This window comes from Cuculus canorus, chromosome 3, assembly GCF_017976375.1.
Source record: "Cuculus canorus isolate bCucCan1 chromosome 3, bCucCan1.pri, whole genome shotgun sequence".
NCBI lineage: Eukaryota > Metazoa > Chordata > Aves > Cuculiformes > Cuculidae > Cuculus > Cuculus canorus.
In genome coordinates, this window is record NC_071403.1 from 40,610,335 (window position 1) to 40,638,098 (window position 27,764).

At 38.5% G+C, this 27,764-nt stretch overlaps 1 protein-coding gene across 9 annotated transcripts in view; it reads right to left on the reverse strand.

The window, feature by feature from the left end:
- The window catches only part of PTPRK (protein tyrosine phosphatase receptor type K), a 402,963-nt gene that overhangs the window by 360,744 nt on the left and 14,455 nt on the right, over window positions 1–27,764 (reverse strand). The window lies entirely within an intron of this gene.

Genomic DNA, 27,764 nt, shown 5'->3' on the forward strand with positions numbered 1-27,764 from the left:
AAAAAGGCATTGTCAATAACTTAATTGCCTTGTTATGCCAAGTGTAATAGTTACCAAAGGTTAATGACATAGACCATTTCCCTCACCCCAAAAGCTCACCAGAGAAGTCACATTCTGAAAGATGACTCCCTTGAAACACTTGGCCGTGATGCAGTCATATTAAATAAGTATACATGGCATGCTAAGCACCTCTTCAGTATTTCATTATCTCCCCAGCACATAGCACCGTTGTATCAGATGCAACACTTAATCTTGCACTTTTTAATCTTGAAAGCAAGTATCCACTAACATTTAACATTTGTAATTATTTCAAACAGAACTCTAATCTCTTAAAAACAAACAAAACATTTCAACTGTACATGAACACTCTAAAGCACCTAAGTCTCTTAGAGAAGCAGAAACCAGAAAATAAGAGAAATACACTCAGCAGCCAAAACAGTACAAGTCTTGATGCTTTTCAAGACTCTGCACATAAAGCAAAATTCTGATCGCTTCAATGGTAAATTTTCACTCAGCATCTGCTAGCACATCACCAAGTCTTCCAGGAAGATTCCTTTTACAAAGTGCACAATAACTAATTGTAGGGTTCAAGGCAAAACACAGGAGAGCACCTTCCAAACTTCTGAAGGCCCTAGCAGAATGTAAACTTCTATTATACGAATGCATAGTCCAATTATGTTTTCATATTTGGAAAAACACAGTCAACTTAGCTACTAGTCATATATTTTGATAAAGAATCAACTAAGGCAAGGCAGAGACACTGACTTAGCACAGGCATCGTAAAATTGTTTGGAGAGAGACAAGTAACAAATGGCAAATAAATTTTTACACAGAAAAAGAGTTGTCTAAACTTTTCGTACTGGCAGCAAAACCACACCTTTCAACTATTAAAAAATCTTCTGAAGAAAATAAATCTGACTTTTTGTTTTTTCTTCCCACAACATATCAAATGTATGCACCCTGACAAAACAGATTTGGTAACCCAGTGAGAGTCAATCCAATCTCGTAACACTTCCTGGCTTGGGAAAGGCCCCCAGAAAAGGTTGCCTTTAACTAGTCTGGAAGATTAAACTGTCAGGAAGGGGGGATAGGGGTGGGGAACAAAACAAAACAAAAAATCATGGCAGCTAAGCACAGACTCTTCCAAGAAGCAAACAGTCAAAGTCATCTTCCAGTAATCTGGTGGAAAAAAACTGACAAGTGTTACAAAAACATGTGAATTTACACTTTGAAAGCAAATTGTCACATGAAATACTGTCCAGATACAAGGCTGCTTTACATTACCTTCCAAGAAGTCTGAATTTACATCACAGATGTAGCTACATCAAAACTTTTTAACACCGAATTTTTCATACACATTACAGGTTGTTCATGAAACTGATTTTTTTTTTTTTTTGAAGCCACACACCATTCCCTTCTACTATCACCACTATGCTTATTTCATCACACCTCACATATAAGAAAGTAGAGCTCCGATAGGGTTAGTTCATCCAAGCACACTGATCAGACAAATGAGACATTACAGGTAGAAACAAAAAGTATTAATGATTACTTGAATTCTTTTCACTGTGCTTTACAAATCAATCTTGTACTTAAAAATAAACACCCAATGTTTGAATATTTTGGATACAAGAGGACAGCTGAAAGTCTTTCTAGGGATACTATTCTATGATCCCACACCTAAAACTATTGCATAAACTCATGCTACTTTTCTCCCCCTATTTTCAACACATCCCAAAGAACCTGGAAGATATTTCTCCGGATTATTTTCTGTCTTACAGACCTCCTTCCCAAGCCATTTCCTTGGTAGACCACAAAGACAATGCCATTTGGTATTTTATTATGGAAGTGTCCAACTGTTTTTAAACCCATGTTTTCAAATAACCTCCATTTCACAGCAGAAATAATCGGCAATACTGCTACTACCCCCTATGTCAAATCAGGCACAGTAAATACAGTGCCAGGCCTGCAACTCAACTCTTGCTGCTGCACCCAATGGCTCCTCTTCAACTCTGTTTTACATTACCAGAAGAAAATAGTTCCTAGTATTCCTGTTCCTGCTTCTTTGACTATCCATTAAATCTTGTTTCAATAACAGAAGCACTAGGTTTTTTCCACATGTAGTACAGCATACACTGAACCTGTACTTGCTACAGTCCTTGGCATGCCCCCTACCACCTCTTGTCATGACTTGTTCAAATACCGAATACCTACACAGGGAAGTCAGAAACAAAGCAATGCTAAAAAAAAGTCTTAATTTACAATTCATTACCTTTTTAGAATGCTTGGCAGATGCTGCTCTCTCCCACTACAGTGCCTTTCAAGCCTTCAGACCACAAAAGATGGGTAGAAATCCTCACATGTTTCTAATTCAAGCCTTCCTAGTAAGAAAAATGCTCTTAACGTGCACTTCCCTGATGCCTAAACACTGAAAGCAAACCCAGCCAGGGCAATCAGAACTCTTCAAAACAAATATCACCGCTTACCTTTAACACAGACTGGACACAACCTAACTCACTTGTATTCAGCTAGTGCTAGGAGAACAGATAAACATCAAATGCAGCATCACCGCACAATCACCTTATCCCACATTAAATTTTAATTTTTTTTAAATAAGCATAACTTTTTACCTGAATTGGCCTTTTCCTCTTCTAAAATGACATATCTCATACTACCTTCATATTTTATGAGATCTAATCACTTTTTTTTTTTTTTTGGCCTAAGTATTACTTCAGCTGTGACAGAATACTTTAAAATTTGAGAAACTGTGATTCAAAAAGTGTAAATTTATCCACAATGTCTCAAACTAACATTTTGGCCCAATAACATCTCCTGCATATTAAATCATGTCAATAAAAATAATAATTAAAAAAAAGAATAAAATTGATGCTCTTAGAAGTTTTTTTTAAATATTTAGAACTAGACTCCGATCTCGGTGATTTTGGCTTATTGGTGGTATCCCATGACACCAGTGCAGCTCCTAAACATAAGCTATTACTTTTTAACAGCTCCATTAAACATGTTTCAAGCTACAAAACAATTTTGTGAGGCCTGGGGGAATGAAAAAAGAAAGGGAAATTATGCTATGTGTGACTCAATTGTGCTATCTATGAGTCAAGACTAGCTCCTCTTCACTCTCTAAATATCTACACAGAAGACTCTTTTATAACTGCATTCTACCTTGGACTATTTGACAGCACATGATCATTAATTGTTTCCTCCTCCTAGACTTGAAAGGAAAAAAACTAGAGGAAAGCTATCAGTTTTTAATAGTTCATGGTAGGTGGTATATGAAAAACTTAGTATGTACTCAAGCAATACTAATTTAATATATGAGAAAAATTTATTATAAGGTTGGACGCTATATTATCCACTAGCATCCAAATGGTTTTACTTATGCAAGCAGCATTTGTAATTATAATTAAATATTCCCAGTTGTGAGAGTGACAGCAAAATTCATTCATTCCTTAAAAACTAAAACAACGTGGGAACTCTGATATGAAAACTCCATGTGTGATCGTGCTAGTATGGCTTCTGGGAAGAGACTACTTACGAAACTAAGAAGATGATTCAGTCTCTTTGTGTATTTTTTCTTTCATTCTTCTGCAACTGAACATAAATTTGGATTAACTATTCCAGTATTTTGCATTATCTCATTTCCCATATCATGTGCTAATGAATTTTGGACTACTGAACTAGGGCCACATAAGCAGCTGTGATCTCAAAGTGAAAAGCCCAATTTCCCATTACCTGAATCACAGAAATAAAGCTTTCATGAAAACTTACTGTAAACAGATTTCAGAGAAATTCACCACAGTTTGTCCAGTCGCTTTTGGCTACTGAAAATAAGTCTCACATTTATACAGAGTAGCTTTCTATACCCTGGGATCTTACATCCATGATTACTGAAAAGCTGCTTTGTAAAGAGTCTGACAATATCTGAAGCAAGACAGCAAGTATATTCTTATTTATCTGTATTCGATACAAGACAAACTCTTGCAACAGTTATCACAGAGAAACTGTAAAGTATAGGTAAGAATAAGTAGCCTCCCTAACAATTACTCAATGTTATTAAGCAACCCCTTAAGAGCAAGTAATTGTCTGTCAAGCTAAGCATCGCAGACCAGTTCTCCTTTGAAACTGTGGCAAAATGAAATAACTGTAGTCTTCACAAACAAGAGGTTCTGCTGCCAAGGTGTTTTCCCAGACTATTTGTCTTATTCCTCAAACAGTTCCCAATTTCCAAAACTGAAATGCAAACAGATAAGTTTAGATAATATTTTGTGTGCTTCTGGACCATGAATAAAGCCATTAAAATTCCTACACCTACCACTTCTGATCCCCAGTCTGCATCTCATCCTTAGCACAAACCACCCTAATGGAAATAGCCCAGGTTAAACTTAACAATGACTACAGATCTGAATAATTAAATTTCCCATTCTATCAGAAAAGTGAAAATATCTTCTTTTTTAGTTTCTGACTGAAATCTCAGCTTAAATCCTTCCTTGAAGGGATGTAATGAAAATATATCAGTATTTACAACCATCCTATACAGTCTTACAAATTGGCATTTAAAGCTCTGGTAATGGCATCTCCCTCCAAAAAGTCTGCAACCAATCTGTCAAGCATATCCTATTTAGCAAATCTTTCTAACCAAGCAAATACAAAATTTTCACTTAAGTGATCTGGCAGAATATCTTCTAATGTATTAGCTGCCAAATTTGAATAAAAGGAAAACAACACTGACAAACATTCAAGCCTGTCATGATCTATACTAAAGCTGAATACAAAACCGACATTTTAGTTGTGGGGAAACAATGAGCATCAACAGGTACCGTCCCTGAAAAGATAGCCCTATCCTCAGACAATCATCTTTCCACTGGCATCAGAGAAAGGATTCAAATAAGCAGCACGGAAGCCAAAACCCTCCCCTTCTGGCAGCAATACACAGCATGCGCAAACAAGTTTATTACACCATAAGAACACCATAAGATCCTTTGGTCTCCTTCACCAGTACCATCACATCCCCAGTAAATTTCCTACTGCCATAAAACTTCCTGTGGTGGGTTTGTTGTTATTATAAAAAGGAAAGATCAGCTTACAAACAACAAATCTTTCCTTTTGTAGCCCTGTAAGTTCATTCATGCCCTTCATTAGGAGAAAAATACAAGTGCCATACAAGCAAGCATGGAACGCTAAAATAATCCAGAAGGTAATCACCAGGAGTAGACATCTCCAGGAAAAGATAGTGAGGAAGATGGCCTGACTTCAGCATACCTATCTCTCCATACTCTAGATCTGGATCACGGACTGCCCATCCTAGCCTTCATCACTGACCCATGCCTGACTGTTAATAAATCACTTAAATCTTATTTCCTAATCTATACCACAAAAACAAAAACAAAAATGTGCAAGTGTTCCCTATGCCAGATTTCATCTTTTTTTAAAAAAGATATTTATTAAAAAAAAAAAAATCTATATTTCAGAGGCTTAGTGCATGAGCAGCCACATAAAACCACAGGATTTGAGAATTGGAAGGTGGAACTAAAGGTGGAGATTGTATTCACTCAGCTGTGATAAGTGGTAGCCAGACTAGTCTCCCTGACTCTTTCTTAATCCACCACGACGATTTGTGAACTTCAGCCTAGCTGAGGACTCCACTAGAAGCTAACATCAATTCCTTCTAGCAAATATTACATTTGTGTGGAAGGGTAGAACGCTTTAAACTTTTAACTTTTGCCCAAAAGACTACCTTTAGTCACGCCTATTTTACAAATGGAATCTGATAACTTCCTTGCTCAGATAAGCCAAGTCTCAAAAGGCTTAAGCGCAATGTTGACAGAATGCATGAAGTTTCCTAATTCTTGCTAAACAATCTGCTCAACAGCAGAGATGTCCTATTAAAGATTCCATGAATTTTAAAAATGCATTTTTAAAGTATCCAAGGAAGGACAAGCCCATTAATGGCATACTGAAGGATTATTTTTCAAGCTCCTAAGCTTTTAGCTTGAGCAGAGAAATGGAATCTGAATCACTAACCAACAAGCTAACACAAGACCAAGAAACACAAAGAGAAAACTTGGTATTTATGCTTTCTCCATTTTATAACAGGTACATGAACCATGGACACAATATATACAAGTATATTTTTGACCTACAGTTAGAGGGGATAAATATATCTACACGCTTAGGCAATCACCATAGGTATTTCAGTTCTGCTGAAAAATATTCTGCTAATTTTAAAGGGCTGAGTTATACAATGTTGAAGGAAGAAATCTGGTTCTAAGCTTATTTAAAATGTTCTAAGCACTCTCTCTAAAAATAGAGAAAAGTTAAACACAGCTAGAAGCACATTGCATAAAACAAATATATCACTATACCAGTGCTATGAATAACCAGTAGGAAACACTTTACTTTCTGTTAGTATCTTCAGTCAGTGGGACTAGCTGTACAAAATGCAAGAGCAGCAAGGGACAAGGAACACTTCAGCAAGAAAAAAAATGCATCAGAGTCTCCTGTTAGCCCTTAGCTATTAGTAGAATAGTCATTAGGCTAGCTTAATAGTTAGCTATTCTTCAGCAATTCCTTGATTAACATAATTAAATAAAACTCAGAATGAGAGATTAAAATCCTCAACCTAGTTTAACACTGACCCGAATACAAAACATGAACTTGAATCTGAAAATGTGTTTCTTTCCAGGCGTCTCCCCCTGGTAAAGAACATCCACTGCTTCATCATGGGCAGAATCCTCTCTGCAAATTTGCACACAATGATTTATTTTACATACTAACATAATAAATAGGAGACCAACTTTGAGGGTAAGGTTAGTGAGGGGGGCAAGGTAACCATGAGGGGAAAAAAAAAAGTCTTTTTTCTAAAGGAAACGTGATTTCCTGGGTTTCAATCTATATATCTGAAACAGTAAAGACGTACAGTCTACTAGGATAAACATAATGGTTGAGGCTTTTCAATTCATATAAAGCTTGGGTTTGGGGCCTTCTGTTTTGATTCAAAGATTAAAAAGTCCATTCAGAGATGCAGTTTAAGTCTACAATTTAAAGCTAAGCCTTAATCTATAGGTAACAAATTGCTGCAGTCCATTCCAAAGCATTTCTTCAAATATGTTTGACTGATGCATTCAGGGTAGAAAAGGACATGACAAATTAAAAGAACTACTATTCAAATACAGTGCACAAAACCATTTCTCAAGATTTTTGAGGGCTCCATGAACTTTTGAGAATCTTCAAATAGCACTCTAAAAACCCATATCTAGAGGTATATCAGACTTCAGCTCTTCAATAACATATCTAACAAAAAAATTGCTCAGAGGAAGTGAATGAATATGGGCACAGTAGGTTTTGGTTGTTTTGTTTTCATTTTTTACTGGAATCAAACTCTGCCACCAGTCACATCAAAACATTTTTTTAATATTTTAGTGATGAGCCCTCTCCTTTCTTTTTTTCTTACCTTGAAAATACAGTGTGACATAACAGTTACATTTGTGATTGAATGATCTGTTTCATCCCTCAAGTAACACAAAAACCAATCTTTGTATATCGTGTTACAGTACACAAATAAACTGATCACAAGACTCCGTAACAATAGTGCCCTTCAATAACAAAAAGTGTTATTTAGTCATTCAATTTTTCCACCCATTACTCCCACTTCACTTATTTTTAAAAGATGATTAGAAGTCATAATTGGAACAATCCCTTATCAGTTACAAAAGTAACTGGTATCTGGACTATCTAATAAGAGTCTTTTAATTGCAGAGTAGATACAGCTTTTTGGAGCATGCCTCTATATTACTCAAGACTGACAAAAATCATTGCCTATAGTTCACAATCAAACTTTTGCTACTCTATAGCATGTTTTGCTGTACAATGCATTATATGACATTCTTATTTACTGAAATCAAAGAGTCATTCCTATTTTCCATTAATTTGTAGACCTTGAGGTACCTCCTAAGCATTCCATTGTCAACTACTCATGATTCTTGGTTCAAGTTCAAAAACTTTTAGGCTCATCATGTTTAAAATATTAAGTAGACCACTTGCCCTTTCGAAAAGGGCAGCAGCACTAATCTTTTGATATTTCCACGGTCCGAGGCACAATTGGTGACAGCAGATTTCATTTTCAGCTATTTCATTACATTGCTTCCTCTATCAGGTGACAAAAACAAACACTGCCAACAATCCTTAAAGACTGACTTTGGAATGCGTATAGTCTCTCTAGTATTAAGTCTTAAAAGAAAAAAAACCACACAAACAAAAACCACTTTACTTCATTTCACATTACAATCAACTGGTTTACGTAACAGATCAAAGTCCAAATAACAGGATGTCAACTTTATGTTGCTTGGCTACTAAGCACTGTATTTTTTCATATTTTCACAGCGACCAGCAAAAGAATTTCAAGAATCCGTTCTTAGACTGAGGCATGCTGTCAACCACCATTGAAAAGGGCCTGATAATCTGGTCAGTTTACATATTATGCTACATGCAAAAAGCATTTGACAGAAATTCTTGTAAATGGACTATGGCAAACTTTGGCTGAAGGCAGCTACCATTTGCCTCCTAATTTCTTCAATTTCTTCTTCTTTTAAGATAATCAACTAGGCAGGACAGTCCATCAATGCAGACACCGTCCCACTGCAGAAGAATGCAACACAACCAAACACAGAATAGAGTAAATCACCTGTCTGCATTGTAAACATAGAGGTATTGTGTTTTGCATATATTGGGTAAATAAAACAGTAGGTAACTGTTTTAACTGAAATGGAAGACAACTTTAGGTGGCCCAGGCTTACATGTACAGAGTCACCCTAGTGACAATAATTTTATAGATAATGTTGGAGCATTTTCTTAGAAATAGTGGGGTTTTTTTTTTTTCCACTGAAAGGGTAGTTGAAGATACAGATATGCGGACACTGTGCCACCAAATGTACTAAAGGTAACTCCTCTAGGGCTGCATTGTGCCATCCTACTCTGGCTCTTTCTCCCTAGAGATGCCAAGTCATTGCTCTTCTGATAGATCTTTCCAGACATGACCACAAATTGCTGCTTCTCATTGTTTTCACGCAGCTGAATTTCTACGCTTACAAGATCTGTATCTACATTTCACTTTTAAATCTAAAACTGAACGTGGGGCCGACAAGGCCTTCTCTCTGTCTGCAGGTACCACAGGAAGAGTGACCTGTAAACTCTATTTTTTAGGAGATAGGACACAGGTATATAGGGCCTTCATAATTGATTCCAGGTATAACACTGCCCCATTTAATTTATGTTCTTATTAAAATCTATGCAGCACATTTTCAGCAGCCTTGAAGGCAGAACTGATGACTACAAGAAGACTAGCACAAGCTTGGCAAACATTGCAGTGAAGTCTTTCCCCAAGGGTTAAAAGCTTTTCAGTGTTTCCCTCCTCAAAGTTGCTCCCTTTGCTGATAGGCTTTGAAACATACAGATTTGTGAATTCACTAATTACACACTTTCTCCAGGTTTACGGGAAACAAAATCTTTCTCATATTCACTTGTAAGACTGAGACTCATCTCACCAATAACGAGAAGAGACTACAGCAACTCAGTTTATAGGAAGCAAAAGGCATGTGCTACCATGAAACATTTAAAAAAAAAAGCCACAAACCAAAAAAATCCAAACCGCCTCTGTGTTACTCATCTCATGCCAAAAACTGAAGTCACTGAATACACAATGACAACCTGACTTTGCTCCTTCCCCTATATATTCAAAACACTTCTGAGGATATTCCAAATCAGAACACCACAAAACTGGTTAAAAACGTTGTGCCTTGCACTTTATAGTGTATGTCTTCAGGGCAACGCTACCTAGTATGAGTCCATAGCCAATATACATCAAAGACTCCAAACTCCATGTCACATGAATATGGTGAATATTGCTATGCTACGTCATCTTTGGCTTAACATTTTCTCCACTATTTGATCCCAGAAGGACTGTTAAAACATGTTAAAGAACCACCCTCCCAGCTTAAAGTGTAGTACAGCTTTACCCTTCATTGCAGTTCAACCTCATTTGTCTTTGAAAGCACTCTGTATAAGCAGCTGCTCTTCACACTAACTACCTTCCTTGATTAACTGCTATGAACACCTCTATCAACAGGGTATCTTTTTATCTCATACCTCCTGACAAACTTTGAAAATCCTTTTACAGTGGACTCTACCCTCAAGGTCTGAGTTTAAGCTGCACCCTCCTCATTAACTATATTATAACTGCTCTCAGCCAAAACCTGTTTTTCTTCTAGCAACAGAGCTCCACTAGACAATGCTGACAAGGCATTTCTGGTCTGAAATATCCTGGCAGGCTCACTCCAACAGCACAATGCTTTCGAGGTACTATTGCACAGATCCGATTAGCTCAAAACACTGCACAAGTGTGTATGCCTCTCAAAAGGCACATCAGCAGCCACAAAAATGGTCCTTCAAAGTCCAAGCTTGTCTTTATTAGTATGCAGCTCTGTGTCTCCATATCACATATTTGTTCTATTTATACCCTAGGACCTCTTGCATGCTCTGAATGAAATCCCCTTCTGACACAACCCTTGAAAACACCAGTCACTACAAGCATCAAGAAAAAAAGAAGTTTCTCGAATTACTCATTTTGATTACAGCAGACAGCACTGAAACCAACTGTCTATGGCACAATTCCCCCATCACCACTTCCACACCATGAGTTTTCAGAAATTTGCCAGTCATGTCTCAAGTACATGCTCTTCCTTTTTGATAGCAGCCACTGATAACAGCCCTCAGCTCAAAATGTATTTGGTGAAAATTTATTGGTAAAACTTCTCTATGAGCAGTTTTGCTTTCCCAGTCTGCTTCTACCCTCTGAGTTTCACCTGGCCTAAAGCACTCAAGACCCCACCTCTGACAGACATAATTCTTGCCAGTAGATCAAATGCATGTCTCCCATTTTTATCCATTTCACTAAATTTCTTAAAGGAATTGTAATTCGTGTAGAGTCAGCATTTTTCCTTTTTTTTTTAAACTAATTTTAATTTCTGCACTTGCAATTTTGCATACCTCCATGTAAAGAAAGCTTGTTTCCTTTTTTTATCAAGGTTGTGAATGCCCCCCATCAATTGCCAAATTAAATTTCCATTTAAATCAAACTAATGTCCCTCGCAATATTCTTCAAATCCCTGCCGCTAGGCATTTATCCCTCCCAGCTACATACTCAGCTAGTCCAAGATACATGCCAACAACTACAAGGCTTCCTTCCGCTGTTTTCTCCTAGCTTATCATTACTCCTTGTATGGTTTTCAGAAGGACAGTAAGTACTTGACAAGTAGTTGACGGTCCTTGTGAAACCAGCAACAAGATTCATATTTAGAAGCAGCTGAGAAAGAAGTTTGGAAGTTACAGTTTAAAAAAAAAAAAAAAAAAAAAAAGCTGCTAAATGATTTTCCTACTTTCTAAAAGACATTTAATAAGGAAAAAAAATGTCCCCAAAAAAACTTAGGGGCTTGTTTTGCCCAAAATAGTGATTGCAGTTCAAAAGCACAGAATGAGTTATAGAACGGTTTGGGTTGGAAGAGATCTTAAAGATCATCTAGTTCCATCTTGCCATAGGCAGAGACACCTTCCACAACACCAAGCTGCTCAAAGCCTCATGCAATCTGGACTTGAACACCTCCAGGGATGGGCCACCCGCCACTTCCCTGGGAAACCTGTTCCAAGATAACCATGCAATATTCCTAATACCTCCTTAAGCTTCCTTTACTCCTTTTGACAATGCAGATTCTATAGGAGCAAATCTACTGAAAATATGTACTAGATGGAGTGAGGAGCAAGTTCACAAAGAGGCGTGTCAGCCTTGCTATACCATATGAGGTATAAAAGTAATAATTAAATATAAAAGTGTTCGGATGTTAACTCACTCCTCCCTACCATGTGGAAGAAAAAATAACAAAAAAATCAGTCAAGAAAATAAAATGTATTGCTTAACTTTTACAATACCTACCACACTTCAATTACTCTCCCTTCCTCAGGTTTCCCCTGTAAGGAGGCATGTAGTGATATAAAGGCAGTAGCACTTCCGCTTTGCTCTAAAATGGTTGTAAGTTTACCAAGTGAAATATTTAAATATATCATCGAAGTACAACATAGGAAAAGTTGTACAAGACTGCACTTAACTTTTGTGGACTATGGAAAATTTCCCTTTGAAATGCTATTCTTTCAAAAAAATTTAATAGCGAAAACAAACCTAAATCCCTTCCTCTCGCAAGGAAGTTTCCCACTGTATTTAGTATGTCAGAAAACACACAAATTCAACTGCAGAAGAGCATTCCACAGCTGCTGGTACAAAGGACACACAGCAAGTGTTAAGCATTAAACCAACACAAACAGCAAATTGATTTTCCAGAAGAGCCTTTTCAGAACTTTGAAATGGAGGGGAAGAGTCAGGAAAGGGGAGCTAGGAAAACTGAACTGCTTTGCTCTTCCACAGACAAGTGATTCAGCACTAAGTACAGGTGATCAGCAAAACATAAGACATTAAAATCATTAAATAACAATGAGTTCTGCTAAATACGATTTTGAACAGGAAAATATTTTCAAAGCCTCAGGAATCAGACATACTGCTCAAAATACCCAACTAATTCTTCTATGCAAGTTAGCACTGAAGTTACTCTTCATACATTCTGTTTCTTGATGTGATTGTAAATGACTGGATCCTATCATTTGATACACAAAATTTTTGAAAATTTGTGTATATGCTCCCAATATCCAAGAATTATTCTAATAAGAAGTATCTGGACAGCTGGAGGGGATCATCTTGAATTCACTCACCAAAGGTGTAGAAAGTAGGCTCCCGCCGCCCCCACATTATGGAGGTGCAGGCACACACCTAAGGCACGGACTGTTGCAAAGGCTGTGGGCGTCGTGCCACACAGCCAAATGTGGTCCTTAAGTGCAAATGCCTCTTTCCTCATGCCCGCCCCCAGAGCGGCAGCAGAATTCGAAAATTCAAATTTAACAGCTGAAAATGTAACCATGCTGCTCTCCTCTACCAGGCACATGTTGGTAGGGTGTCCTTGCCAACAGCCAAACACACCTCTGATTTACTGACCGAATGTCGCCCTTAGCCAGTAGAACTGCATGCAGGGTTGCCCTTGCCAAGCACGCTCTGGGCTTGGGAAAGACACAGTGCACGAACTGCTCCTCAATACAGCACGAATTAGTGGTATAGGCTTGTAAAGCGGTCAAACCAAATTAACGTTTTCATGACAACAGCAAGATAGGAGTGGGAGGTGTAGAGGTAGTTCACGTCTGCGTTTCCATACTCAAGTTCCCAACTATTTCGGCTACATCAGTTTTTCAATAAAGCTACCAAGGCTTGCTTTAATTCGTAACTTTTCTCCAGCTTCACACCCCAAAGCCATGAATTTCTAGCAGACTGTGGGAAAAGAGGATGGCTAGTAAAGTGAACCCTAAGAGAGCCCAGTTTTTCAGGTGACAGATAAGGAATTTAGGAGATAAAAGACCACACAACCTTAAACCAATCACTCACTGTCTAGACTACACTCTGGTTTTGACAGGACGTGCTTATTAGAGTTTAGGCACACCTTGCTAGCGCACTGCCTTCTCCTCTCCCTAGTTTGGGCTCGCAAAACCTCAACAATCACATTCACATAGATACACGGACCGTTTTAAACTGAGATTCTTATTATAAGTGAATGAGCACCCAAGATAAGAACCGACCCGCGCCGGCCGTCCCCGGGCCGCTGGGAGAGCGGGACGCCGTGCGCGTGTTCTCTCGCGCCACCTGCCGGCCACGGCCAGCAACACCGCTCCGGCGCCTCGGCAGCTCAGCGCCTGGGGGCGGAGAGGAGGGAGACGGGGCCGCCCAGGGGAGCCTTGGAACAGAACTCGAGAAGAAGGGAAAATAAAAACAAACCAATCAACGAAAAAAACCCACACATATCCCCAATTCTGGACAAGTTTCTTTTAAAGGTTCTGCTTCCCCCACAACGGAGGAAAAAAAGTCATAGACTCATAGAATATTTTGGGTTGGAAGAAAACTTAAAGATCATCCAGTTCCCACCCCCCTGCCATGGGCAGAGACATCCCACTAGGTCAGGCTGACCAAGGCCCCATCCAGCCTGGCCTTGAACATCTCCAGGGATGGGGCATCCACAGCTTCCCTGGGCAACCTGTGCCAGTGCCTCACCACTCTCACGGTGAAGAAATTCTTCCTTATGTTAAGCCTAAATCTGCCTCTCTCCAGTCTATACCCATTCCCCTTCATCCTACTACTACAAGCCTTTGTGAACAGCCCCTCTCCAGCTTTCCTGTAACACCTTCAGGTACTGGAAGGTCTCTATGAGATCTCCTCTGAGCCTTCTCTTCTCCAGGCTGAACAAGCCCAACTCTCTCAGTCTGTCCCTGTAGGAAAGGTGCTCCAGCCCTCCAATCATCTTTGTAGCCCTCCTCTGGACCCATTCCAACAGCTCCGTATCCTTCTTACGCTGAGGATTCCAGAACTGGACACAATACTCCAGATGAGGTCTCACAAGAGAGGCACAGAGGGGCAGAATCACCGCCCTCGACCTGCTGGCCACGCTTCTTTTGAAAGTCTTGAAAGGCAGGAGGAGAAACTATCACGTTGAGGATACACTGAGACTAAGCGTCTTAAGTCTCACAATCTGATTCCAAATAGTATGATGAAAAGACAAAGTATCAGACCACAAGAGTCTCTCCCAGACTCTATTAGTTTTTAATGAAATGGGAAACAATAAAAGAGAGTTCATCTGTGCCAAAAAAGAAGCCACCAAGTACCTATTATACAAAACTCCTGCTCCATAGCAAGCCTAGGAGCCTAAGCATGCAAGCTGAGGACAGCTTGCTGGGACATTTCCCCACTTGCTTACTCTTCGTTGCTACCTGCCTTCCTGAACATCCCAAAAGGGCCCCCAAAGAGGGTCTTCATTGGTTGCGCTACCAGTCGGAGACAATAAAATGACAACTTCAACAGTTTTCTATCAATTTCAAGGCTACATGAGGTCAGCTGGCAAAATGTTTAAACATCGCCATAGCAGTCAACATTTCCCTCATCCACCGTTCAGATCTGCCCCAGCTAGCTGGAAAAAGACAACTTGGAAGCACCAGAAATCCCTTCAGAACCACACTCAAATGGCTAGAGAAGGAAAAGGTGCTTTTGTGCAAGGCAGGCAGAACACAAGCATTCATCTCAAGGTCTCTTCTTAAGGCTTCTTCTTCAAAGCTTTTTAATCGTTTTACTTCCTTGCACTTGGTCACTGATTATTGAAGAAAGGGATATTCTTCTGCAAATAAGCCAGGCACAGCTTTAAAGAAAACCGCTGCATATGCGAGCTTGAAATTCCAAGAGAAATGAAAGCTCAGAGTCAAAAAATTAATATATTAAATGGTATGCACTATGTACAGAAACCAAGAACATAATTTTTCTGCTAACTTTCTTGTGGTTGTACCTAACCGAATTCAGGATTACCACCCGAAATGTTATGTCAACAGAAAGAAGACAGAAGTCACATGTGCAACACCTGTGAAATCACACTATTTAAACATCTGGCAAAACATTTATTTTGTGGTTACTTTTCAAGTTAATGTTTCATTTCTAATTAGTGCACACAGAAGAATTTTTCCCCCCCCAAAAAAATTAGCCCCTGCTCTCACAAAATAAATAAATAAATAAAGTCCACACCACCACAAACCACAGCTTTTGGAATTTATAAAAATGGCTTACAAGAACCTGAAATTGTCTGACATCTTCTACTATCTCCAACATAGGCTGCTTATAGAAACAGATCTTATAACAACATCACATGTAAAATAAAATGTGACCAACTTCGTTTGTTAGAACAATTTACATGCACTTGCGTGACACCACACTATGAGCAATAAAACTCTACATTCCTGTCCAAACAAATCTAATCTCCTCCTTACAAGCAACGTTCCAGAGCCTTCAAGTTGATTTTACCCAAGAGTATATCTGGGCTATCTCTGGAATGCTTGTGAGGGGGGCAAGGGACCAGGAGGGAGTGGAAGAAACACCAGCAAGTAATAAGTGAACATGGATGGGAGGTAAACCTTGCTTTGGGTGTTGATCAAAAAAAACTATGCCATTCTTTATAAATCACTGCTTGGCTAATACTGACCTTCACTAAAATGTTTAGAAAGTTAATGCTGTCCTGCAGATTCAACCTCTGTGAAAAATGGCACTTTAGCCTCATCTACTAAATTATACTACTCCATTCATATGTGCTTGCACACTGGATCATAAATTATGGGCTCATAACCTGCTGTATAACCGGCCTCCCCATTTCCTCTAAAAATTGCTACTTATAATGGGCAGGTTTTCTACTAAGCTCTGATTATAAAAACCCCACTTTTCAAATACAAAAATAAAAGGAGGAATTTCATCTCAACTCAGACGTAGATTATACCTTTTTTTCCTGCACACACACCAACCTCCTTGATTTAACTACTGCCCCACAGCTTGCCTTGTGTCTCAGATCATAAGCTTTTTAGAGGAGGGAAATTAGACTCATTTTTGGGGTAGGAAAGAGCTATTCACGTTTACAGCTCTGCAGAAACATCAAACAGCATAAATACAAATTCCCTCACAAATTGCTTAAACAAATTACAAGTTTAAATCTATGCCCAAAATTAGTATTAATATAGTTTAGGTTCGCTCTTTGTCTTTGCCATCACCACTAGACACAACTGAAGTCCTCAGACCTTGTATTACTGCTCAAAAGTTATGAAACTTGGTAACTTGAAAATTTTATTCCATTATCTGTAACAACTTCCTTTTCAAAAAAGATAAACTGCCATTCCTCTCAAATTCCAAAGTTTGTTTGTAACTACAACTTGTAAGCATCTGCTAATTCATGTTTTCTATCACCTCCAACACAGATAGTTTGCATTAGTAAAGTGTGAGATTACAAAAATGCATTTCTGTAATGTAAAGTGTATTCAGTTTCATTTCTTGTTTTCTGTTGTGCATTCTGTTAGTCATTTGCAGACATTCTCTAAGAGAAGGTATTAAATCCCACAAACCTTATTTAAAACAGTGAGGTTCTAACATAAAGTTTCATAGCTTTCATAAAGCATTCAGCTATTCTATTGATGGTCATGGGAGCGTTATAAATAATTAAGTAAATCCGATTGGTCTCATCCTCCTTCCATGACTCAAACAAAGGGATCTACACAGATTTAATGACCAACAAAAATTAATTAAACAGGAAGGGTGAGAAAATGCAGGCATCCATTCCGAGATCTCCCAGAAGCATTAAAGTAATACTTTATTAGTAGTACTAGACAATATTGTAAAACTCAACTCTTACAAGATGAAGAACCAACTTTCGATCTTTCAACAAGATTCAAGGTGAGGACAGTCTAAAATTTTACCTCTAGAAGTAAATTAGTAGAAAACAATTAGTTCAGAACATGATATTTAAAATGCTTGCAGCTCTATCCACCAGACATTGACCTTATCTTTTTCACAGCCTTTTTAGTCTTCAGTGTGTATTATAATGACTAAATGGCAACCAGGTGTTGTCTTTACACTGTTATGGGCAAAACTATATTTAACATCACACGGATATAATATTGCCAATGCAGAACAGACTGCCGCAAACTCAACCAGCACTTCTCAGACACATCAGTGTTCCCTATTCCTTCTATCAAGACAGCCAAAATCCAGACTGTACTGACAAGCATAGCAACCTTTCCAAGCTACACTTATCTCTTCCAAGAGAAACCCTTTATTTTTCACAACTGCAAATTGGAAATTAATGACTCACCCATGAGAACAAGTCAACACCGCAGATTCCAGTTTGCCTGCACAATACAGAACGATAATATCAAATCTTTCTACTGTTTGTTCTAGATATAGTCAACACTACTTAAACAAAACAAAAACGTGAAAGGAGTTTCAAATCTCTATCTCCAACTCCACTTTCCCTGTCTTCAATGAGATCACTGGGAATGTTCTACACGAGGATTCCATTCTAAATGCCCTTGAAGTTAAAAATCCAATTTTGAGCCTAAGCATAAGAATATATAATGCTAAAATTTAGGCAGTTAAGTCAGGAAAAAAAAATAGATTATAAAAATAATGTTTTCTAGGAGCAGTCTGTCAAAATCAGACACTTGGGTATCTACGCTCCCAAGGTCAGTACTGAATATGACGCAGGCTATTTCCTGGCTAATTTTCTACAAAATAAACTTTAAAGTCAACAGCAGCTACTGGCAAACGGAGTTTTTATTTAAAAACTAAAGAAAGAAAATAAACAACAACAAAAACCCCCGTTGCTTCAGTAAATGCAAATGTGGAAGGACAGTAATGGCTAATACTGCTGCTGGTAACACAAAAAGGCTGTATATAACATTCCCTAACCACATATTCCCGGTAATAGGACTATCAAGATTAGTTTAATTCGTATCACTTGTCCACTTCAAACCCCTTGACAGAATGTCACAGTTGGAGACGGTCACACTTTTTGCACTGTGCAGTTAATACGTTCTGTGGTTTTAATTGCATAACACTATCCCTCCTAAATCACTCGAAGAAAGAAACAGATCTGTCCAAAGCGTTATAGTTACAACCTGGTTTGCATCTATATCAAATGGCACACCAAGCCCATAAAATAAAATCATGATTAGAAGAAGTAGACTATATACTTCCAGACAACATTGTCAGAACTGACAATTCAGAAAACAGAGCCTTGAAATCACAATAAAAAGAACAAACCTGCAGACAATAAAAGTTGATCATTTACATCTTTAATGCCACCTAATAATACTACACCTGCAATTACAGTGGAAGGATGTAATTAGGATGATCTACTTAGAATAGGTAGCATTTTCAGTCTTTTTCATAAAAGAAGATACTAACCTACAATGGCAAACTACAGATCCACCTTTACAAGAATATTTCATTTCTTGCAAAAATATCTTTCGTTTCATATTTCTGTGTAGAAATCATGGTAGAGACCTCCAAATGGGACTAATGCTATCCAGAGGGATCGCAAAGTTACCTTGAGCAAAAAAATGAAATTGTTTCACTTCAACCATTTCATTAGTTTGCCCTTTTCAAGTCTTTCAGCATGAAATTAATAACATCAGTAACAGTCTGCTTCCCTATTTGATTAACACTAAAGGAGGACTACTTAGGGAAAAAAATCGCAACAGGAAAAAAGCATCCAACATGCTGGCATACTAACTATAGCATGGCTATGTTTATAAAAAGGTTCTCACATGCTATCCAAGGGAAGTTACAAACAGCCTGATCACTAAATAATTTATAAAAGAGGAAGCATACATTTTAAGTTGAGTCCAAAAAGGGATGTAGATTTGACTACCAATTCTGATCTTTTACCAATTAAAATCACGGGAGAAATATAACATCAAAACTATGAGCATTCAAACCCCTACAGGGAAACATTATAGCCTTTTTGACCAGTTGAAAGCAGATAGAAATATATGTTTCAAACAGGCCACAGGAGCTAGGGGATGTTTTCATAGAAGAGGCTTACAGAGGATACCGGCACATGAACTGATCAAGCCAGCATACAGCTGAATATGGGAGTTCCTAGGTGTGCATCTAGGACTGGTGGCAACAAGTGTTGCACAATGTTTCACAGTGAAAAAAATGGCATCCCATCCCCAGAAGTGGATGAAGGATTCTGGAGGATTTCCAGCCTTTTAGATGCAGCTGCAACTGTGGGGAGCCCAGGGACAAAGCATGGGCTCTTCACTCTTGCTAACCAAGAGCAGGGAGTTAACCCAAGCTTAAGCAATACATGCAGCCTTAATTCTGAAGCCCTAAAAAGATATCTAATCATGTTTGACAGGAAAAAAAATGAAAAGGTTGTCAGTAAACAGTAAACATGATATTTGATGGGAAATCCTGGGTGCACAATTTAATATTCATCACCCTTACCTAGCGGCTACCAGACTTTGCCCTCCGCTCTTCGTACTGGTACTTGCACTCACCTGGGCCACAAAGCCAGAGATCCATCGAGACTGGAGCTTGACCCCGTGCTCTCAGGATTACCATTGGCTCCACTGCCTCCCCATGGCACAACACCACTCCCAGCCCTGCATGGCACCTCGGGGAATAGTTTTCTCCTGGATTATCAGGCTGGACTGGCAAACCAGGAACAGGCAGGTTCATACCAAGGAAAGGAGAAGAGCGGCACCAGGGAAGCTTCAATTTAGGTCAGCTGACTCCTAACCTTACCTCACTGAAAACCAGGAAAAGAAAAACTGCTTGCCATCTTAACCCAAATAAGTCATTAACATTTTTAAGTTATTTAGACAACAGTCAATATCTACTCAGGCATGAGGAGAAGTAAAAAACACCCTTATTTCCACATTCCACTCATAGAAATGAAGTAGACTTGGAGACACAACTAAGACAACTACTTATTTTCTAGAGCACAAAACCTATATGTAAAGCTCAGCCCAAACTCTATCCCATGACAGCCTAAAGCTACCATGAGTAATACTGTCTTCCATGGCTCACAAGTCAGGAGCTTCAGCCAGTCTCTTCCCACTTTTTTCCAGACACTTCACAAGGAAGCTGGTTACCATCCTTGGAGGAGGTAGAGCAGGAAGGTCACAGAAATACTGAAGGAGACCGACAAAAGCTTCTGGGCAACCCCACACCTGCTGGGGTCTCTCTTTCAGAGGACCCTCAAGACCCTCAAGCACCTGCCCTCAGACACTGGAAAACTTCAGCCAAGCTGAAAGCGATTATCCAACCAGTCCCCTGAAAAACACTATAAAACTGGCTCCAAATTACATGTTAGGCCAGACAACTCTATAATCACATAAGGGAGTCCAACTTGCAGTTAATTATCCCAGAAAGATGCAGAAACAGAGCCCCCAAACAAAACAATTTCAACTTACCAACATGAAACATAATCCTTTCAGTTTACTTATTGTTTCTCTCCTCGTTTCCCTTCTGTTTCCATTAGTAAAAGCAATTGGAATGAGTCCTCAAGAATTAGAAAACAAAGTAGTAGTAATAATAATCAAATATGCAGAAAAGAAGAAAAAATTATATAGAGATACATACATGCACTTTACTGATGACTTTTTAAATGGTCCTGGTCTCATGTAAAGAGAGTGAGTCATGTTAAATTCACAAATTTGCTGCAGAAAGAGGCAGGTATAACTTCACTGAAACCAGGTATAACAATCTTGCAGCATCACTCCAGCAACGCTTGAAAGATTTCTTGTTTAATTAAGGTGTTCCTAGAAACACCAAGAGTGGGATAAAGTACTAGGCTTCCTGAACATAAGCAGATTTTTTTTGAGTTTTTCATCTAACAGTGCCAAATGCTCTATAAAATTGCCTCTATACATTACAAGCTTGCATCAACCTAGCCTGAAAACAAAGATATTCACACTCCTCATTTTTCTCCCCTCATTCAAGCTAGAAGTACGTAATATCCATAACACACATGGCTCTGCAGTGAACTGTGACTTCAACACATTTACTTGACAACGAAGAAAACCCTAAGGCCCGTATTTGTAAGAATAAAGCAGATCATACTAATCTGGCTCTAGGAATTTAAAGATTGGTATCATATTGCAAGTGGCTACCCACTTGAACATAATTTCTCCTCAGGTTTTTCTTTCTACTTGAACTGCCAGTAGTGTTAATCAACTCATTCAACCAGCACATATTACCACTACAGAATCCAAGGAAAGCTCTGAATCCTACACAGAACATTCTCCAATACACGAAACCATACAGAATTTATATTTAATTGATTTTGACATCCTTTTAAACAAACCAGTTTCCACTAGCAAGTTAGAAGCCTACAGACTATATTTGAAATTATTTTACAAATGCAGTCTTGATGGCTTGAGAATTTCTGTTTTATTCAAAATAGTAAGCTAAAAGTAAGACAGATTTTCTTGGGAATGAGAATGAGAAGATAAATTTTAACTGGGGACCACAAAGTTTATGCTAATTGCTTTGGTTAGTCTTGAAGCACAGTCCATTTCAAAAGAATAAGCAATAAATACCCTTTACAATTAAAGCATTTTCCCATAAATTCCAAGAAACTGCAAAAGATTCAAGTATGTTCAACAAAATGTAACACTGCCATTATCTGAAAGTGGGATTCAAAGGTCTAGGCTCACAAACACTGTCTTAACTTTTTTTTTAAAAAAATATCCCTCTTACACTACCGCATCATGTAGGGGCTTCCTTTAAAAACAAATTTTTAAAATAAAAATCTAGAAAAAAAAGACAAACTCTACACTTTTGGAACAGAAACTGCTTCTGTTTTTTTGTGATGTGAGAATTTGAAAAGGCACTCAATTTATCGTACATTAAAACAAATATGAAAAGGTAAAGTAATTCTACCAAATATTCTGAATATATTAGCTCAAGAGTTTTGACAATATGAATAAAGCTTGTTTCCCAAATATCAGTATACAACACATTAAATGCATTACACATAAAGGTGCTATTCTGAGGGTTATTTGGGTTTGAGGGCTTGGGAGAGGGGGCATGTTTCCCTCGGTAAGGAGCAGCTTGTTTCTTTGTTTTTAACCATGAGAAGGTTGCCTATAATAACTTCAGAGCACACAGCTTCAAGAAGACTTAAACTAATCCCTTTCAGAATCTGCCAACACAGCGTGCTTGCTGCTCCAACTCCCGCAGGATTTGGTTAAAGCAGCTGAAGGAGTTAATTCCCACCTTCTAGGAGCAAATGCCCAGCAAAACTCCGAATGGGAGCTGGGGAGGTCACAGCCCAGCACATCGTTGGTATCCATCACCCCCCTCAGCAGTGGCAGAACTGTCAACTGCAGCCACAAAAGAGAGGACACACTTTCCTCTCAGTGATCAGCAGTTTGATTTCAAGCTCTGATGGAGGTTACTGGAACTGACAGTTCAGGATAACAACTCCTTAAGTTGCCCCAAAACAGATCACCAGACGCCTCAGGGAGCTGAGCTATCTGAATTACTTCTGAGCCTAAAGCCAACTAAGTCTCAACAAAAGCATTGCACAAACACATAACATGCTCTTGCTGATACACCTTAATGTTGTACCTCTAGTTAAGCGACTGCTGTTTTGCTGGGGACATCCCTTCATACACATTTCCTTATCGATATCCTGAAAAGCAGCCTTGTCCTGAAAGCTACCTAGTGTACACAGCTCAAGGTGAAGAAGCAAAATCTATCAAGTTCATTTTGCTTCTGAAGTAACCTAGGTGGAGAATATTAGACGTGTATCTCCCTGAGATTCCAAGGCAAAAGGCTCAACCCAGCCTTCAGAGGCTTCCCAACAGAGGACAGAACAGGGGCTCAACATTAAAAAAAGTGATTTTAGGTTTTCCAGCAGAGCAAGGAAGGGCTGGATCATAAATACTCTTTCATCAAGGTTAAAATAAGGTATATGTATCCTAAGATGACGCACTGGAACAATGAGAATTAGTCTGAATTAACTCTACAGTCATTTATTTTACTATGAAAAACTTGTGTAGCCTCTTTTTCCAGAATTAGTCTACTTTAATCCAATTTACCCTAATCCATTCCTAAGGTGAATTATACTAAACTGAATTTTAATATGTCATTTTAATACTGAATGAAAGCAACCCACACAGAAGTTTAACATGATTTAACAAAACTGTTCTTAATTAATTTTTAATTTGAATGTGACCTTATTGTCACATATGGACAAGTCATCTTCAACCATGCTTTGCAAAAAGCCTGTAAAACATGGAGCAATGTATCTACGGACACTGTTGTGGCAAGCAGAAAACTTCATATAAGGTGTTCTCTCTGTGGGAAAGTCAGAGAGATTTGGCCATCTCCTTAAAATGCCAAGGGTTAAAGAGGCACAAGGGGTTTCACTTCAATGAGTACTGTGGAATATAACTGTAAGATACCTTCTTTATAGAACAGTGGAAATCATTCAGAAGAACTTGCGGACATCTTCCTAATAAAGCTATGCTTACTAAAGAACAGAGGCAACCAGCTGAACTCCAAACACTAGCTGTCTTCATGCTTGACTTGCAGGATAACTTAAGATTGTGAATGAGTCTGCATTAAGAACCATAAATCTTGTCCAATTCACAGTGTTAGAAGAAGAAAAAAGAAAAAAAAAAAAAAAGAGTGCAAGTGTTTCTACAAACTTATTCCTCTTTTGCAAAAAAAAAAAACTATTGAAAGTTCCTTGATACTGGGCTAGCTGGAAATGCATCACTTCACACACATCCCCCTCCAAGATGAAATAAATTTTAAATATATATCTAAAAAAAAAGTCTGATTGCTCAGAGAAGGAGCAAAGGTTATAAAACTTATGAAAAAGTCTCAAAGTCTTTCTGAAACAGATCATGCAGCCATTGTGCCAGGCTGGAGTGTTTTCAACCTGCATCAACCTGTTCCCACACCCCAGGAAATTGCAGGCTACAGTTCTACTAGAATCAAAGAAGTGTTGCTTGTAAGACACCTCTGGAGGCCATCTAGGCCAAATACCCCCTTCAAAGCAGAACTGGCACTATAACGTCAGTCATAGCTTTGCCTAGCTGAGACTTGGAAGCCTCCATGGACAGGGATTCCCCCGGGCAGCTTGTTCTGCTCTACCACTTTCCTCCACATGAGCAACCTGATCATCCAATCTGAGCTGCAATTTCTGACTACTACCCCCCGACATATATTTTGCTGCTATCAAAGAGAGATCAGCTCTGTAATCTTGATAACTGCTCTTCAAGTTCTTGCAAGTGCCTGTTAAGATTATCTCCTCGTCCTTCATCTTGAGACCCACAAGTCCGACTTCTTTCAGGTGCCCCTTCTATGTCACACCACCCGGCCTCAATCATATCAGCTTGTCAACCTCATCAGCTTCTCAACACACTGCAGTTTCCCCACGTCTTTCTTGACCTGGGCAAGAGCCCCAATACCTAACAAAATAGTCCAGACGTGTTTCATCAGCCTTAAGTAGTGGGGGGCAACAGCTTCTCCAAATATGCTGGCTACACTCCTCCCAGTGCAACCCAGTATGCTATCCACTTTGCTCAGAAAAAAAAAACGAAAAAAAAAAAACCAAGCAACAAACAAACAAACAAACAAAAAAACCTCAACCAACTACACCACAGAAAACAACCACCACAAAAAAACCAAACCACATACATCCGGCTTATACTCAGCCAGGTATCAATCTCAGATCCCTTTTTGCAGGGCTGCCACCCAGCCACTATTCAGCCTGAACCCAAGCACAAGAACTTCTCCTGCTGAGACTGGCCCACACACCGACGTGCCTGGTCCTTCGTAACTCCATTCAAAATTAAATTATCAACCTCAAACTATTCTGGCTTGTACTGACATACCATGTGTCATGACTACTATAGCAGAATAAATAGACACAACAACTCACTTTGTAAATCATGCCATTTCAACAACAGACAATTCCTATTAGAAACAGTTAGGAGCACTGGTCGTCCTCCATTAAAAAAAAAATGGCATTGAGAATGAAAAGACAGCATTAAGTGGTAGCGTATGTATTGTTACTGTAACTTGATTTACACTTACACTTTTCTTCCGAGTGCCTAGTAAAATGCACACCTTTGGCAGTTAAGATCATCATGACTTCTAGCAAAGGCAAAGCTATACACTTGGAAGTTTTGCAGTTAAAAATTGGGGGTAAAGAAAGATTTGAAAACTTTTCCCTCAGATTTCCCCAATGTGTAACCCAATATATCTCATCAAGAATTGTACTTTCAGATAACTAGTTTGATATAATAATACTTCGCTGACTTCTTCAGTGAAAACATGTCCTAGGAGAACTTGAAGATAAAGGGTCAACTACTCTTTAGAGTTTGGAATTCTAAAAAGTGCCGTTCAATTGATCTGTATTTCTAACCCGATTTATGCATAATATAAACCCTAACAGTAATATTTTGAGTAAGAGCTGGCTCAAAATCAGTTTCTGCAGGTATTTAAGAGAAAGCGTGAAAGAAACACATGGAAAATTAAGCATAGGTACACATCTACCTTTTTTCTTAAAAAAGGTTGTGTTTGAAGTGTTGAATACAAAAACATATTACACATTTTTCTAACAGATAAACTTGTACTACGGAAAGTTTTCACTTCCCTCCTTGCCAAGGGAGATCTAACCTCCGCAGCTGTTGAAATGACAGAGGTAGAAAGAACTGTTTGACATGTCAATAATTACATCGATTTGCCATTGCTTAAGCAGAAACCTGATCTGCTTGTTACTTACTGTGTAAGGAATAGGATTAAATATGAGAAGAGTGAACTTGCCACAATTTGTTTTGCAACATTAATAAAATGTTCAATAGTAGTTTTGTTGCTAAGTCTGCTAAAGTAAAAAGTTCAAATGGCATTGGAAGAATTTATTTGACAACAGAGCGTTAGGCTCTGAAAGAAAGTCAAGGCTATTTACTATGCAAGTGCTATAAGATCACCCCCTTGGTATGGAGAACGCACGTTTATCTTCTTTCCAAATCAGATTTTTGTTATTCTGTGTGATATTAATCTCCGTGGGGGTGGACACCTTTGTGAAAGTGCAATGGTTCATCTCCCAATTCTGGTCAATTCTTGTTTTAATCTCATTTCCCGATCAGAGTCTTCTCACATAGTGAGATATTAATCTCGATAGGGGCAGACATCTCAGCTGGCCTTAGCACACAGCTCCCCCTCTTCTGGTCAATTCTTATTTTAATTCTAATTTCCTGTGATTTATATTTTTTTTTCAGCTTTAATATATTCTACTTTGCTCTTCTCTACAAGTCTCTCTCCCTCCTCTGCCTCTTGTCAGAGATTTTCACAGGAAAACTACTAGTTTGATCCCTTTCACCAACCATTTCCCTCAGCATCATCATAGGTATTATTTGTGTTATTGTTAATAGATGTAACTGCCATTAACACTACTTGCAGATGTACAGATATTGCTTGCCTTAAGGACTAGTTTTCTCAGCAGGGTTTAATTTTCTGCATCTTTGTTTCGTATCAAATTTTACTTTCTTGTTTCAGGATGGGATAATCCCACACCTAGATAATGAACAAGGATATCAGAATGTGAGAAATTAAAGCATATTGCCTCATCGTAGGCTTTCTGAATGATGGTTAAATATCTGGGCATGCAGTTGCCCTCCTCAAAATGAGAAGTGTAGCACAAACAGACCTCACATGAACAACATAAACTTAAAGTATTTCAGGTCTCTCAAATATTATTCTCATAAGGGGCAACAGAAACTCAGAGGAGAACAGAACCAAAGATATTTAGCCTGCAAAATGTCTCACCTCAAACATTTTGAGACCATATTTTTGCTCTTCCCACTGAATATAGAGCATTGTACAAATACAGCATTTAATTTCACTATCTAAAGAAGCTTTCAATTTTCCCCGCAAGGTTTGCTTCTCAATGTTGAAAATATAATCACTTTCTCATCACCAAATTAAAATCTAACCATCGACTTCATCTCCCTTTCGCTCACCAATTCAAAAACCTACCAGCCAAATGGTTAAAACCAAAACAGAGATGTATGTTTGTAAAAAAAGAGCAAGAAACGTTATTTGAAAAATATCACTCTTTTAGAGCATGTTTCTCTTCAATTTTTTTTGTTGCATTGATTTTTATATTCTCTCTTGCACGGAGTCCAATATCCTACCTGATTTTTTTAAAATAAGCTGCACTTGTGTTAACTGCTTGGTTCTAAAGAGCAGGAAAGACCGAATGCCTCAATTGCCTATGTTT